Genomic DNA, 7,674 nt, shown 5'->3' with positions numbered 1-7,674 from the left:
ATCCATCAAAATACTTAGACATCCATCAAAATAGTACTTAAACATCCATCAAAACATACCAAAGAAACTTAAAATATCCATTACATTACATATTCATTGTTGAATACCACAAACACATAAACAAGACAAACACAATGCAAATGTCCTATGTAATGAACTATATGGATCCATGTGTCCTCCGAGAGAGCTGATATTGGTCGAGATCCTCCTCTTCAGTTTTTTCATCATCTTCAGCAGCCTCTTCAACTGGTGCCTTGCCTTTATCTGATGTAGAAGTGCCATGAGGAGTCACAGGGGTTGATGAACCAGGGTCTGGAATTGATGAACTCGGATCAGTGGGGTGTGACTCTTTGTCATGGGAAACTTCCTCAACCACAGGGGGGGAAACAGGAGGTTCTTTTTGTCTAGGAAGGCAGTTTGTTGCTCAGAGGACATAGTGAGCATTAGACCATGTTCTAGAAGAAGAACATGCTGTTTGAGTTCACGAAGAAGCTCAATTACTTCATCACTGGAAGAGGAAGATGCTTTGGTGGCAGACTTCCTATGATGAATGGGAGTGAGTGAACTGAATGAAGGATCATGTACAGTCTTAGACCTCTGTTCACTAGATGATGCCCCCTTATATGCCCACAAATTATCTTTAAAAACAAGATTTTTTCTTTCAAAATATGCTTTGGTAAAGGCATAAGAAGATGCTTCTTTGGGACAAACACCTAGAATTGGAACTTTGTAAAACTCAAAAATCTTTTGAAGAAACTTTCCATAGGATAGTTTTCTTCGAGAGTCAGTGGTATAGCGAAGTAAAAACTTGCACATGACAAAACCAAAATCAATCCGAATTTTTTCTCGAAAACAATAAAAGAGATACAACTCCATTTTGTTTGCATCAGTTCTGTGGCCATCAGTGGGCACAAGCAGGTTTGAAATGATAGAAAAGGCAATTAAATTCACAGGGGCCAGATCATTCAATTTAGCATCAGCAGGTGAGGAAAAACTTCTTTTGAAATAAGTTAACATTTTTGTCCCATCAAAATGATTATCAGCAGTAGGGAGCTCTTCATAGGAAAAGAAATTAGCAATTTTATCTTTGCATAAACGTTCAATGGTAGTATTTAAAATGGAATTCACAGTATCAGAATCAAAGATTAGGTCTACCCCATTTACCCTGGACATGATCTCAGTTTGGTCAGTTCCTTTCCTAAGATTGGCAAAAAATTGATGCAGCATATCAGGGTAATAGACATTGGGCATAGAAATGAGATGTGACCATTTCTGGAAAGCAAATAGACTCATAATGGATTCTAAACCTATGGAGCGAAATTCAGAGGGGTTTACAGTTCTTTGAGGGATGACACCTTTCTGGGATATCCAGGAGTATTTGTCTTTCGCAGCATCATCAAAGAATGGAGGGAGAGGGGCTGATTTAGGAGGCGGTTGAGAAGAGGTCCCCTGTCCAGATTCTGGTTGAGAATTGGGTTGTGGAGTAGGCCGTGACATTTGACCCTTTATGGCTCCTCTCTTGAAGCGCTTGGATGAACGTTTGACTGTAGGAAGATCCTCATCCTCATCCCTGAGTGGAAGCTTGCGTCCGGCAGTGACCTTTCCTCCTCTAAGATTCACCATTGTGCGAAATGTGTGGAATGAAAGATGCAAATGATGCACACAGCAGTAGGGAAGTGAATCGCACAGAAATTTTGGGACAAAAAGGCCTTGATCAAGAGTTGTCAGAGCAGTTATGAAAGAGTAGGGTTTTGAGGAAAATTTGGGAATTTGTGTAATGTTATGCGATTCGGTGAAATGATCAGGAGAGATGAATCGCAATCAGTCAGAAAAAGTTTTGTTTGAGTCAATTTGAGAATGAGAGCTTCAAAATGGTACGAATTTGAGAGTGAGGGAAGAGAGAGTTTTCGTCCGAGAGGAAATAGAATAGGAAGAGACTGAAGCAAATGAGGAAGAAAGTTGTTTTTAAAAAATGAGCCGTTGCACTGTCGGACGGCCGAACGAAGTTGTGCGTCCGACAGATGCGTCCGAACAGGCACAATCTGGAAAATGGCTGAAGAACATCATCGGACGTCCGTTCATCTTCTTTCGGACGTCCGAAGACCCAAAAAAAATTAAGATGATTTTTCAATTATTCCTAATTTTGATCTCAGATGAATGAACTGATCTAATGGCAAAGCTTTTGTAAAAATATCAGCAAATTGATCTTTAGAACAAACATAATTTACACATATTTCACCTTTTTGAACAAGATCACGAATAAAGTGATGCTTTATATCTATGTGCTTTGTTCTAGAATGATGAATAGGATTTTTGGTCAAATTTATAGCACTAGTATTATCACAGAATACAGGCATGCAGTCATACAACAATCCAAAATCATTCAAAGTGTGCTTCATCCATAAAAGTTGAGCACAACATGCACTAGCGGCAATATATTCCGCTTCGGTTGTAGACAAAGAGATTGCACATTGTTTCTTGCTAAACCAAGAGACTAAACAATTTCCAAGAAAATGACAAGTTCCACTAGTACTCTTTCTATCCACACGACAACCTCCAAAATCAGCATCCGAATAACCATATAGTGCAAACTCATTAGATCTAACATACCAAAGACCATAGTCTAATGTACCTTTCAAATACCTAAAAATCCTTTTTACAGCATTCAAATGTGATTCTTTTGGACAAGATTGAAATCTAGCACACAAGCAAACAGCAAACATAATATCAGGTCTACTTGCGGTTAAATAGAGTAAGCTTCCGATCATACCTCTATAATGCTTGTCATCCACATGATTACCTTCTTCATCTTTGTCAAGCTTTGTAGAAGTGCACATTGGAGTTCCAACTTGCTTTGAGTCCTCCATGCCAAACCTTTTCAGCAATTCCTTGGTATATTTTGCTTGATTTATAAAAATTCTCTCAACAGCTTGATGTATTTGAAGTCCAAGGAAGAAATTTAATTCTTGTGACAGCCCCACCTTCCCCTAAGGCGAACCAAAGGGGTTAGCGGACTGCCTGTGTGAGGCCCCAGTTCGTTCTACGTTGATATATTCATTAATTGGGCGGTAACGTTTGGTTTTGGGAGTATTTCGAAAACCCTAAGTAGGGATTAAGATTTAAACCCTAAGTTCCGGTTAAGATTGAAAACCCGTTTTCCTACATTTTCTTTATTAGAAAATTCCCCAGATAATTTTTATTGAGTAACTAGAGTTTTTAGATGATTTTTCTAGTATTAGTTAGTTTTTGAGAAATTAAGAACGTATATCGGACGTGGGACCCACTAGTGCGAAAAGTTCGGAAAAATTCGGCCAATTAGGTTAAATTCCGGATACTGTTTAAAATTTATCGGGTGTTAAGAGATAAGTAGTGTGTGTGAAGTGATTGATGTGAGAGAGAAAAGAAAGATAGGAATGCATTAATGGTGGTGACAAGTGTCACCATTTCATTGGAGAAGACTTAAGAATTACTATTCATATTTTTGACTTTTTTGACCAAAGGTTAAATATCTTCAAAATTCATTAAAATTTCCTCATTCTTTCTTCACCATGGCCGGCTCTCTCCTCTCTCTCTTTCTCTCTCTCTTGCTCCAAGTACAAAGAAGAAACACTTCAATCTTGTTCCAAATCATCAAACCAACCATCCAACCTTGATTTTGCTCCATAAAACATCTTCAAGTGGTGGTTGTGAGTTGTTTTGTGGATTTGTTTGGAAGAGCTAAGGTGGTCTACAACTCCTCTTCTCTTGTATACTAGGTAAGTGATGATTTAACATACTCTTGCACTTAATGAAGCTTAAGTTATGCTTATTAGTGATTAAAGTGCTGAAATTTCTGGTTTTATCTTGGTTTGGAGTGATTTGGTGAAGTTTTCCATTTTATGATGATTTTTCTGGTTTAATTGGATTATGATGGTGTGGTTGTTTGTGATGATTGGTAATGGACTATAATGGCTCTAGTGGATGTGAAATGTGGATAAATGCAACCAATTTTGGATTTGGTGTGAAAATTGCAAAGCTAGGGTTCTTAAATCCCCAATTCTGTCCGGTTTTGGATCATAGGGTTAGAGGCCGAATTTGACTTTGCTCAAAACATGAAAGTTGTAGGAATTGATGTGATTGAGATGCCTGCAAAATTTCAGGTCATTTAGATTAATGTAGAATGAGTTATGACGAAATTACTGTAGCTGTTCTGCTTTGGACAGAATGCGAAAACTGAGATAGTAATTGGCCATTTTGACTGGTTTGGGTTTGGATTTTGAAGTTGGTGTCTTCTGATGAAATGTAGCAGGATGTCTTAGCTAACATATGCCTTTGGAATTTCGGCATTTGGACTTGTATAGACTAAGTTATAGTAATTACAGTTTTGTGTGATTTGCAAACCTGTTTTGGTAATTCTGGTATAGTATTTGGCATTTTCGACCTAGTTAAGCTAGGAACTGGACTGAGTGGCCTTCTACATTGTTGTATCCCTGTTTCTTAGCTTCGAAACAGTGGGTCTTACACCCCCATCCGATAACCGTAGTGAATTTGGTACCATTACCGCATATTGAGGTCAAATACGGTTTGTGATTCTAGTACGTTTTTGGAAAGTTTATGGCTGGAACTTTGGCTTCACATTTGACTGAGTTACAAGCTGTTTGGGCTTCCAACCAAAACACCAAACTTATAGCCCTATATCAGAGCTTTCTAACGCCCTTGGAATTTCATGAATCGGATTTATAAAACCTGAGATATAGCCGAGCAAACAAGGCCTGCCCGTGAAAATGACCAGAAATCTGTTTTGGTCCTGATGACCAATTTCCGTTCCGAATTTGGATTGCCGACCTTCATGAAAGTTGTTCCATTTGGAATGAACTATCTAACTGCTAATTTTCAGCTCTTTTGACCATGTGTAGCATAGAAAACAGTTCGCACTCAAAACTGACCATTTGTGCATTGGCCAGATTTCGTAAGTGATTGTGATTGGTTCATTTGGGACTGAAGCCTCCAGTTTCAGTTCTGGATGTCTTCATAACAGTTGTTGTTCATCCTTTAAGCTTCGATTTGGCATCTCATACGCCTTAATCCGATATTCGTAGCTGAACTTATGGGTAAACTAGAAATGAGTAGCAAATCTGCCGTTTCCGTTTCCGTCCGTCATATTTACGTGCGCGCGTGTCGTTTTGCCGTTTTGCTTGTTTTGGGCATGTTAGTGGCCGTTTGTGATAAAATCTTCTATTTCAGACAGCGGTGAGCTAGGCGGAGCCGGTGGGGCCCACTACTAGCCAACACACAAAGTGAATTCCGCCTTTGTACTACTTTTGGTATTTTGAGTAAGTATTCAGGCCAGTTTGGTGTGTTTTCTTTGCTATGTGTTTGAGATATGTGAAAAGGGCACTTAGGCGAGGGTGTACTTTATCGCACTCGACCTAAACCCTAATTTGAATGTATAATTGTACTTGGCATATGTATATGAACCTTTTGGAACCAAAACCCTTGAGCTTGTGGCTCGGGGCGACTTTCGAATAAAGTTTGTGAAGTTTGCAAAGTTTGTGATTTTGAATAATTTTGTGAAATTTGTGAGTTTGGGGCGAACTCTTGACCTGGTTGGACTATTCGAGCCGGTTAGGGCTTGGTCGAAGGCAGTCCAACTTAGTCTGAGGTCACCAAGTTTGTAGGTTCATTTTATGAACCAATTTTGTGAATCCGGTTCACCGAGAAGGTGACCAAGTTTGTGACCCGAGCTTGTGACTCAAGCTCAAGTTTGTGATTTCGTTCGCCCGGGCAAGTTTGTGAGGTGACTGGCCAGTGAGGGTGATAAGGTGTCGGTGGGTGTACAAGTGAAGTTCTACGGACTATTATTTGCGGTCGACGGAGTGTCGGCAGGAGATCACGCATGGCACATGAGTTGGCTTTGGAGCCACCTGTATCCTTATTATGTGATGTTACTTTTCTGCTTTTGCTTTACTCTTATTGTGTAACTGTTACGTGAAATTTATGCTTTCGCCCCTGTTTACTTACTAAGCATATAGCTTACCCCATTCCTTTTGTTTTCCTTAGAAGGGGCCGACGCGGGGACTTTTGGCTCGTATACTAGTATAGTTAGTTTGGCTTGTAATAGTTGAACAGTTAGGATGTTTGTTTTTGTTTTGGTGGTCTGACTCGATACTTTTGGAGAATGTAATTATAACTCTTTTGGGATTGTATATATTGTATTTAGTGCTCTTTCGAACTTTAAGTTTTGAGTCCTGGCGCGAGCTAGGCAGGCGGCCCGCCGATACCCTTGGGTTCGCCCTTGGGAGAAGTGGGGTCGTCACAGTTGGTATCAGAGCTTAGGCTTCAGATCTCTGTAGTGTATCCTAGGCTGAAAGTTTAGGATGCCGGACTGTGGGATTTGATTTTATTTGAAAGTTAAGCAATTGAGGGATAAAACCTATAGCTGCTTCGCGTGGTCTCTGCGCGGGGTGAGCCTGGATGAAGTGGTGAATAAGTATGAAGGACTAGATGCTCGGTCAAGCATAAGTTATGGATCATAAATGTTATAGGCCTTAAATCTTTCTCATGGTATCTGAGGACCATAGGTAGGTTCGTCAGGTAGGAATTTCGATTGTAGATAGTTTACTCTTGGGACTGCAGCTTGAGATGTGAATTATCTTATTTCGGATTCTTGTGCCTGAGTACTCCAGAGTTGAGGCGCTGCTAAGTACTTGAGATTTGCATTTTGGGCAACATGAACAAGCTTTGTCTGGCTAGAGTGAGTACAAGAGATCAACGGGCACTTTGGGAAGTGGAGTAAGAAACCGGACGAGGGTGGTTTTCACTGAGTGTGGGACGACAAGTCGCGTTTCTTTCATTTGCCCTTGTATTGTCCCTACATGTCATTTACTTGTGGTATGTTAATACCTGCATCTATAGTACTTGCTGCACTTGACTTTGTCTAACTTGAAATGTCTCTTGGTGTATATGGTGCATTATATTGCGTACAATTTGGCGTGACTTGTATATATATGTACACCTTTTGATCTTTTGATTATTTCGAGTTTTTCAACCCTTAGCTCGTTGATTGCAATTTCGAGGACGAAATTGTCCTAAGTGGGGGAGATTGTGAGGCCCCAGTTCGTTCTACGTTGATATATTCATTAATTGGGCGGTAACGTTTGGTTTTGGGAGTATTTCGAAAACCCTAAGTAGGGATTAAGATTTAAACCCTAAGTTCCGGTTAAGATTGAAAACCCGTTTTCCTACATTTTCTTTATTAGAAAATTCCCCAGATAATTTTTATTGAGTAACTAGAGTTTTTAGATGATTTTTCTAGTATTAGTTAGTTTTTGAGAAATTAAGAACGTATATCGGACGTGGGACCCACTAGTGCGAAAAGTTCGGAAAAATTCGGCCAATTAGGTTAAATTCCGGATACTGTTTAAAATTTATCGGGTGTTAAGAGATAAGTAGTGTGTGTGAAGTGATTGATGTGAGAGAGAAAAGAAAGATAGGAATGCATTAATGGTGGTGACAAGTGTCACCATTTCATTGGAGAAGACTTAAGAATTACTATTCATATTTTTGACTTTTTTGACCAAAGGTTAAATATCTTCAAAATTCATTAAAATTTCCTCATTCTTTCTTCACCATGGCCGGCTCTCTCCTCTCTCTCTTTCTCTCTCTCTTGCTCCAAGTACAAAGAAGAAACACTTC

This window comes from Coffea arabica, chromosome 4c, assembly GCF_036785885.1.
Source record: "Coffea arabica cultivar ET-39 chromosome 4c, Coffea Arabica ET-39 HiFi, whole genome shotgun sequence".
In the NCBI taxonomy this organism is placed as follows: Eukaryota; Viridiplantae; Streptophyta; class Magnoliopsida; order Gentianales; family Rubiaceae; genus Coffea; species Coffea arabica.
The sequence above is the reverse complement of the archived record's forward strand: the minus strand, read 5'-3'. Positions refer to the sequence as shown.